Below are 9,385 nucleotides of genomic sequence, written 5' to 3' on the forward strand. Positions count from 1 at the left end.
ACAAAATGTTGGGAGGTGGAGAATATACCAACAAAGTTGGTAAAAGAGTCCGATTCCATGTGCGAGAAGATTTCCTTCAAACGACCACGAGAAACGAGTGCGGCAAATATGTCGTTACTCTGCCTTTTCGCGACCCAGAACATATCGGTTCCGGGCTAGGGTATTCCAGGTCTTTCGCGTTGGCTCAGTTTTTAAGAAATGAGCAGCGTCTAAAAAGAGATGAGGCCTTAAAAGCGAGATACGATTTGGTGATCCAGGAATATCTCGACATAAAGCACATGCGACAAGTTCTTCCTACCCATGATTGCAACGCCTATTATATGCCACATCACGCCGTCTTAAAACCGGAGAGCGTAACTACTACACTCCGTGAAGTATTCAATGCCTCCCGCCCTTCATCGAATGGTACCAGTTTAAATGATATCCTTCATGCTGGCCCTTTCTTACAGTCCGACTTGACCATTCAAATTGTGAAGTGGCGCTATTTCCGATACGTGTTTAGCGCCGATATCGGAAAAATGTATCGGCAGATCTGGGTAGATCCGTAGCACACTCCATGCCAACGTATACTTTTCCGAAACAATAGAGGGGAACTCAGAGATTTCGAATTGAAAACAGTAACCTTTGAAGTCAATTGCGCGCCTTTCCTGGCCATCCGAGTACTGCAGCAGCTAGCAGCTGACGTAGAACTCAGCTATCCAAAAGCTAGCAATATCATTCGAAATTTCATGTATGTGGATGATGTTCTAGCCGGAGCGGACTCCACGGAAGAAGCTTAATTGAGCAATGGCTTAATTTTCTCCAAAGTTATTAGGTTTTAGAGCAGATACGCATTCCACGCTGGCTCTCGTTTCAACCAGATTTCAAGGTCGAGCAACATGGCTTTTGCGATGCATCGCAAAAGGCTTATGGGACGGCTATATATGTCCGCGTAGAAGTGGGCAGCACCATTATGGTGCATCTCCTAACCGCGAAAACCCGGGTAGCACCAGTCAAAACGGTTTCGCTCCCAAGACTGGAGCTGTGCGGAGCGTTATTGCTTTCCGAAATGGCTGCAGCCATCATTCCGCAGATGCCTACGATCAACTCCGAACTTTACTGCTGGACGGACTCCACAATGGTGCTTGCATGGTTAAGCAAGCCAGCGTGCCAGTGGACCACATTTGTAGCCAATAGGGTGACGAAGATCGCCCAGGCCACAAAAACAGAGAATTGGTCTCATGTTCAATCTGAGCATAATCCAGCTGACCTGGCAAGTAGAGGAGTTTCCCTCCAAGATCTAGCCGATAGCCAGTTATGGTAGCACGGGCCGACTTGGTTGCAAAATCCACGCAACCAATGGCCAACTCAGGTCAACAACGCTCCGGTGACCGACCTGGAGAAGCGTGCTCTGAAAGTCCATCTCGCAAAAGCTCCTTCTGAAGAGTTGTTGGCACGTTTTTCCAAGCTAGAGAGGTCCTTGCTTATGTTCATCGCTTCATACAGCGGTGCAGGAAGCAGACATCTCCATCTGATGTGCATTTGCTGGCCACTGAAATCGCCGCCGCCGAGCGGTTCCTAATTTCGAACACTCAGCGCAGCGTGTTCCCTGTGGAATATCACTGCCTAAGTGAAAAGCGTCCAGTGCCAAGTTCAAGTTTCATCCTAAGCATGAACCCGATTCTAGATCCGCAAGGACTGATCAGGTCGTGCGGCCGTGTGGCGGCTTCCGAAAGCCTTCAATACAATGAACGGCATACAGTGATTCTTCCGTATAACTGCCTGCTTTCTCGCCTCCTTGCGAATTTCACACATTGCATTACTCTCCATGGTGGTAACCAGTTAATGGTGCGCCTCATCCGGTCGAAATACTGGATTCCGAGAATTAAGAACCTGATGAAAGCAGTAGTAAATTCGTGCAAAGTATGTGTGATCCACAAAAAGCGGTTGCAAAGCCAACTGATGGGTGTCCTACCCAAAGAAAGAGCATCGTTCTCCCGACCATTCACGTATACTGGCATGAATTACGCCGGTCCGTTCGATATAAAGAACTATGCGGGAAAAGCATGTCTTACTACAAAAAGGTATGTGTTAGTTTTTGTTTGTTTCTCCACCAAGGCCATCCATTAAGAGCCTACATCTGACTTAACGACCGAAAAGTTTCTTGCCGCTTTCGTTCGTTTTGTATCCAGAAGAGGGTGTCCACGTCAAGTCTGCTGTCACCCTGCTTTCCGTGTTCCGATGGAAAGAAGAGTACCTCAAAGAACTCCACAAGCCCACTAAATGGCAGGCCCCGTCCAAAAATCTCCGCATTGATGACATGGTCGTCATCAAGGATGACAACTTACCCTCTAATGAGAGGCGGCTCGGTAGAATTGAGTCTGTCTTCCCAGGAGCCGACGGCAACGTCCGTGTAGTAAATATCCGTACTGCACGTGGAGTTGTTAAACGTCCAGTGGAAAAAGTGGTGCTTTTGCCGACGGAGTCTTCCGAATCTCCACAATAAATAGGCGCGCCTCTCGTCCTCAGTTGTAGTTCACTATCACTAATCATCCATTCTTTTTCATTTCGTTTTCGATCTCCTTTCGCCATTCAACTACCCGCAGCATGGCCCCTCGTCAACGAAACGAACGCAGTGCTCGTGCCTTGGAGAGCAGACGTACCCGAGGTACTCAATCCTACCGTTGCCGAGTCTGCCGCGGTATCCATCCTCTTCGGAAGTGCGCGAGGTTCCTAAAGCTCAGCGCTGAACAGCGTCTGCAAGCAGTCCGCATTAACAGATACTGCGCCAATTGCCTCGCTCACGAGCATTTCACGGGAGACTGCCGAAGCGCTGAGCGTTGCAAGAAGTGCGACCGATCCCACCACACGCTGCTCCACATGAACGAGCAGGTTAGCTCGTCGTCGCGGTCGCGAGGGCGCTCGCGTCTCCAACCGGTGCCAACCCGGCATACAGCTTCGGCCTTGTCCCAGCATTCCCCTCGGCAAAATCCGCCAACTCAGCTTAGGAGTTCACCCGAAGATAACTCTCTCCTTATGGGAGCAGTCGCTCCATAAGAAAGCCGACATCCCGACATGGGTAGAGCTGAACACCTTTTCCAATTCAAGTTCTTCAAATCCTGCAAGGCCAATTTCTGCTAATCAGGCCAATTTTGTTCCAAATGAGCAAGCCGGTATTCAAAATTTTTTCGCCGCGGGCTCAAGAGCTTCTTGGCACTGCCGTAACCAATATTTCCCATCTTGGCACTAACTTTAAGGCACGCGCCCTGATCGACTCCGGATCAGAGGCAACATTCATAACCGAGCGACTGTTCAATCTAATTAGATTGCCATTCCAGGTGGTTCAAGCCCAAGTCTCAGGCTTAAACCAAACAGTATCTGCTCAGTCCAAGAAGCTCTGCAGTTTCACCATCCGATCTCCGACTAGGCCCGCGTTGCAGTTGGAGACGACGGCCGATGTCCTCCCTCAACTAGCCGGAAATCTGCCTTCCTACCCAATTCCGCAAAATGTCCTTCGGGATCTTCCCGATTTTCTACTGGCGGATCCAAAATTCTATGAGAACGCACAAATAGATGTCCTTATCGGAGCCGACATTCAGCCTTCGGTGCTTCTGAGTGGAGCAAAAACCAACATCTGTGGCTCTCTCTTGGGGCAAGAGACCATTTTCGGCTGGGTACTAACTGGGCCAGTGTCAGCCTCAGCACAAAGCAGAATTTCCTCCTATTTGACGCAGTACGTTAATTCACTGGACAAACTACTCACAAAATGTTGGGAGGTGGAGAATATACCAACAAAGTTGGTAAAAGAGTCCGATTCCATGTGCGAGAAGATTTCCTTCAAACGACCACGAGAAACGAGTGCGGCAAATATGTCGTTACTCTGCCTTTTCGCGACCCAGAACATATCGGTTCCGGGCTAGGGTATTCCAGGTCTTTCGCGTTGGCTCAGTTTTTAAGAAATGAGCAGCGTCTAAAAAGAGATGAGGCCTTAAAAGCGAGATACGATTTGGTGATCCAGGAATATCTCGACATAAAGCACATGCGACAAGTTCTTCCTACCCATGATTGCAACGCCTATTATATGCCACATCACGCCGTCTTAAAACCGGAGAGCGTAACTACTATACTCCGTGAAGTATTCAATGCCTCCCGCCCTTCATCGAATGGTACCAGTTTAAATGATATCCTTCATGCTGGCCCTGTCTTACAGTCCGACTTGACCATTCAAATTGTGAAGTGGCGCTATTTCCGATACGTGTTTAGCGCCGATATCGGAAAGATGTATCGGCAGATCTGGGTAGATCCGAAGCACACTCCATTCCAACGTATACTTTTCCGAAACAATAGAGGGGAACTCAGAGATTTCGAATTGAAAACAGTAACCTTTGGAGTCAATAGCGCGCCTTTCCTGGCTATCCGAGTACTGCAGCAGCTAGCAGCTGACGTAGAACTCAGCCATCCAAAAGCTAGCAATATCATTCGAAATTTCATGTATGTGGATGATGTTCTAGCCGGAGCGGACTCCACGGAAGAAGCTTAATTGAGCAATGGCTTAATTTTCTCCAAAGTTATTAGGTTTTAGAGCAGATACGCATTCCACGCTGGCTCTCGTTTCATCCAGATTTCAAGGTCGAGCATCATGGCTTTTGCGATGCATCGCAAAAGGCTTATGGGGCGGCTATATATGTCCGCGTAGAAGTGGGCAGCACCATTATGGTGCAACTCCTAACCGCGAAAACCCGGGTAGCACCAGTCAAAACGGTTTCGCTCCCAAGACTGGAGCTGTGAGGAGCGTTATTGCTTTCCGAAATGGCTGCAGCCATCATTCCGCAGATGCCTACGAACAACTCCGAACTTTACTGCTGGACGGACTCCACAATAGTGCTTGCATGGTTAAGCAAGCCAGCGTGCCAGTGGACCACATTTGTAGCTAATAGGGTGACGAAGATCGCCCAGGCCCCAAAAACAGAGAATTGGTCTCATGTTCAATCTGAGCATAATCCAGCTGACCTGGCAAGTAGAGGAGTTTCCCTCCAAGATCTAGCCGATAGCCAGTTATGGTGGCACGGGCCGACTTGGTTGCAAAATCCACGCAACCAATGGCCAACTCAGGTCAACAACGCTCCGGTGACCGACCTGGAGAAGCGTGCACTGAAAGTCCATCTCGCAAAAGCTCCTTCTGAAGAGTTGTTGGCACGTTTTTCCAAGCTTGAGAAAGCTCTACGGGTCCTTGCTTATGTTCATCGCTTCATACAGCGGTGCAGAAAGCAGACATCTCCATCTGATGTGCATTTGCTGGCCACTGAAATCGCCGCCGCCGAGCGGTTCCTAATTTCGAACACTCAGCGCAGAGAATTCCCTGTGGAATATCACTGCCTAAGTGAAAAGCGTCCAGTGCCAAGTTCAAGTTTCATCCTAAGCATGAACCCGTTTCTAGATCCGCAAGAACTGATCAGGGCGTGCGGCCGTGTGGCGGCTTCCGAAAGCCTTCAATACAATGAACGGCATCCAGTGATTCTTCCGTATAACTGCCTGCTTTCTCGCCTCCTTGCGAATTTCACACATCGCATTACTCTCCATGGTGGTAACCAGTTAATGGTGCGCCTCATCCGGTCGAAATACTGGATTCCGAGAATTAAGAACCTGATGAAAGCAGTAGTAAATTCGTGCAAAGTATGTGTGATCCACAAAAAGCGGTTGCAAAGCCAACTGATGGGTGTCCTGCCCAAAGAAAGAGCATCGTTCTCCCGACCATTCACGTATACTGGCATGGATTACGCCGGTCCGTTCGATATAAAGAACTATACGGGAAAAGCATGTCTTATTACAAAAAGGTATGTGTTAGTTTTTGTTTGTTTCTCCACCAAGGCCATCCATTTAGAGCCTACATCTGACTTAACGACCGAAAAGTTTCTTGCCGCTTTCGTTCGTTTTGTATCCAGAAGAGTCCACGTCAAGTCTGCTGTCACCCTGCTTTCCCACGATTTCCTGCAAGCCGTAAAAGAGTCCGTGACGAATGCCTATAGTCATCAAGAGAAGCAATGGCAATTTATTCCTCCGGGGGCACCCCATATGGGAAGCCTTTGGAAGCAGGCGTAAAAAGATTTAAGACGCTATTTTACAAATGCACTGTCACACGAAAGTACACGTTCGAAGAGCTCTCCACGCTCTTGGCAAAAATATAAGCGTGCCTTAACTCCAGGCCGCTCTCTCCTATGTCTGATAACAACGTGAAGTTGTTAAACGTCCAGTGGCAAAAGTGGTGCTTTTGCCGACGGAGTCTTCCGAATCTCCACAATAAATAGGCGCGCCTCTCGTCCTTAGTTGTAGTTCACTATCACTTATCATCCATTCTTTTTTTATACCCGTTACTCGTAGAGTAAAAGGGTATACTAGATTCGTTGAAAAGTATGTAACAGGCAGAAGGAAGCGTTTCCGACCATATAAAGTATATATATTCTTGATCAGGATCAGTAGCCGAGTCGATCTGGCCATGTCCGTCTGTCCGTCCGTCTGTCCGTCTGTCCGTCGAGATCTCAGGAACTACAAAAGCTAGAAAGTTGAGATTAAACATACGGACTCCAGAGACATAGACGCAGCGCAAGTTTGTTGATTCATGTTGCCACGCCCACTCTAACGCACACAAACCGCATAAAACTGCCACGCCCACACTTTTGAAAAATGTTTTGATATTTTTTCATTTTTGTATTAGTCTTGTAAATTTCTATCGATTTGCCAAAAAACTTTTTGCCACGCCCACTCTAACGCCCTCAAACCGAAAAAAAACTGTCAGTGTTGAAGACTCGCCTTCGCACTTCCACTAGCTGAGTAACGGGTATCAGATAGTCGGGGAACTCGACTATAGCGTTCTCTCTTGTTTTTCATTTCGTTTTCGATCTCCTTTCGCCATTCAACTACCCGCAGCATGGCCCCTCGTCAACGAAACGAACGCAGTGCTCGTGCCTTGGAGAGCAGACGTACCCGAGGTACTCAATCCTACCGTTGCCGAGTCTGCCGCGGTATCCATCCTCTTCGGAAGTGCGCGAGGTTCCTAAAGCTCAGCGCTGAAAAGCGTCTGCGAGCAGTCCGCATTAACAAATACTGCGCCAAGTGCCTCGCTCACGAGCATTGCAAGAAGTGCGACCGATCCCACCACACGGTGCTCCACATGTGCGAGCAGGGTAGCTCGTCGTCGCGGTCGCGAGGGCGCTCGCGTCTCCAACCGGTGCCAACCCGGCAAGCAGCTTCGGCCTCGTCCAAGCATTCCCGCCGGCAAAATCCGCCAACTCAGCTTAGGAGTTCACCCGAAGATAACTCTCTCCTTATGGGAGCAGTCGCTCCATAAGAAAGCCGACATCCCGACATGGGTAGAGCTGAACACCTTCCTCACAGAACGTCATCGAACCGTAGACGCCATCGATGATGATGTGAGACCGTCCGTACCAAGTCAGTCGCACTGCAAAGCGATGAACTCAAGTGGGCCCTCTAGAAAACTAAATTCCTATGAGACGAAAGTGGCTCCAAATTCGAAAAGTTGCGACTTGTGCAACAAGGAAAACCATCCTGTCCGTGTATGTCCGCGTTTTCTCCAAATGTCGGTTGACGACCGGTCAGCCTACATTAAACGGAAGCAGTTATGCTTAAACTGCTTTGCAAAGGGACATCAGCTTCGTGAGTGCAAAAGCACGCGCAATTGTTTTACTTGCCGTGGCCGGCATCACACGTTGTTTCAAGTCCTTCAAATCCTGCAAGGCCAATTTCTGCTAATCAGGCCAATTTCGTTCCAAATGAGCCAGCCGGTGTTCAAAATTATTTCGCCACGGGCTCAAGAGCTTCTTGGCACTGCCGTAATCAATATTTCCCATCTTGGCACTAACATTAAGGCAAGCGCCCTGATCGACTCCGGATCAGAGGCAACATTCATAGCCGAGCGACTGTTCAATCTAATTAGATTGCCATTCCAGGTGGTTCAAGCCCAAGTCTCAGGCTTAAACCAAACAGTATCCGCTCAGTCCAAGAAGCTCTGCAGTTTCACCATCCGATCTCCGACTAGGCCCGCGTTGCAGTTGGAGACGACGGCCGATGTCCTCCCTCAACTAGCCGGAAATCTGCCTTCCTACCCAATTCCGCAAAATGTCCTTCGGGATCTTCCCGATTTTCTACTGGCGGATCCAAAATTCTATGAGAACGCACAAATAGATGTCCTTATCGGAGCCGACATTCTGCCTTCGGTGCTTCTGAGTGGAGCAAAAACCAACATCTGTGGCTCTCTCTTGGGGCAAGAGACCATTTTCGGCTGGGTACTAACTGGGCCAGTGTCAGCCTCAGCACAAAGCAGAATTTCCTCCTATTTGACGCAGATCTCCCACGCGTACGTTAATTCACTGGACAAACTACTCACAAAATGTTGGGAGGTGGAGAATATACCAACAAAGTTGGTAAAAGAGTCCGATTCCATGTGCGAGAAGATTTCCTTCAAACGACCACGAGAAACGAGTGCGGCAAATATGTCGTTACTCTGCCTTTTCGCGACCCAGAACATATCGGTTCCGGGCTAGGGCATTCCAGGTCTTTCGCGTTGGCTCAGTTTTTAAGAAATGAGCAGCGTCTAAAAAGAGATGAGACCTTAAAAGCGAGATACGATTCGGTGATCCAGGAATATCTCGACTTAAAGCACATGCGACAAGCTCTTCCTACCCATGATTGCAACGCCTATTATATGCCACATCACGCCGTCTTAAAACCGGAGAGCGTAACTACTACACTCCGTGAAGTATTCAATGCCTCCCGCCCTTCATCGAATGGTACCAGTTTAAATGATTTCCTTCATGCTGGCCCTGTCTTACAGTCCGACTTGACCATTCAAATTGTGAAGTGGCGCTATTTCCGATACGTGTTTAGCGCCGATATCGGAAAAATGTATCGGCAGATCTGGGTAGATCCGAAGCACACTCCATTCCAACGTATACTTTTCCGAAGTAATAGAGGGGAACTCAGAGATTTCGAATTGAAAACAGTAACTTTGGAGTCAATTGCGCGCCTTTCCTGGCCATCCGAGTACTGCAGCAGATAGCAGCTGACGTAGAACTCAGCCATCCAAAAGCTAGCAATATCATTCGAAATTTCATGTATGTGGATGATGTTCTAGCCGGAGCGGACTCCACGGAAGAAGCTCAGCTCAAGATGCAAGAGCTCCGAGACGCTCTGAATTCCGCCGGATTTCCATTGAGGAAATGGACCTTCAACCAAAAGGAAGTTTTAGCGGCCATTCAGAGCGACCATCTATTAAATACTGATTTTCTCGAGATCGATGCAGAATGCACTGCCAAAACCCTCGGTATTCGCTGGAAGGCAACCTCCGACGAATTATTCTTCGTTCCGCCAGACTTGGCTATTGAAACGTCCT

General features: G+C 48.6%; 1 pseudogene; it reads left to right on the forward strand.

Moving 5' to 3' along the window:
- Window positions 1-3,054: 3,054 nt before the first annotated feature.
- On the forward strand, window positions 3,055-6,175 carry LOC122625792 (annotated as a pseudogene).
- Window positions 6,176-9,385: the final 3,210 nt, after the last annotated feature.

Source organism: Drosophila teissieri, unplaced genomic scaffold (assembly GCF_016746235.2).
Source record: "Drosophila teissieri strain GT53w unplaced genomic scaffold, Prin_Dtei_1.1 Segkk7_quiver_pilon_scaf, whole genome shotgun sequence".
In the NCBI taxonomy this organism is placed as follows: Eukaryota; Metazoa; Arthropoda; class Insecta; order Diptera; family Drosophilidae; genus Drosophila; species Drosophila teissieri.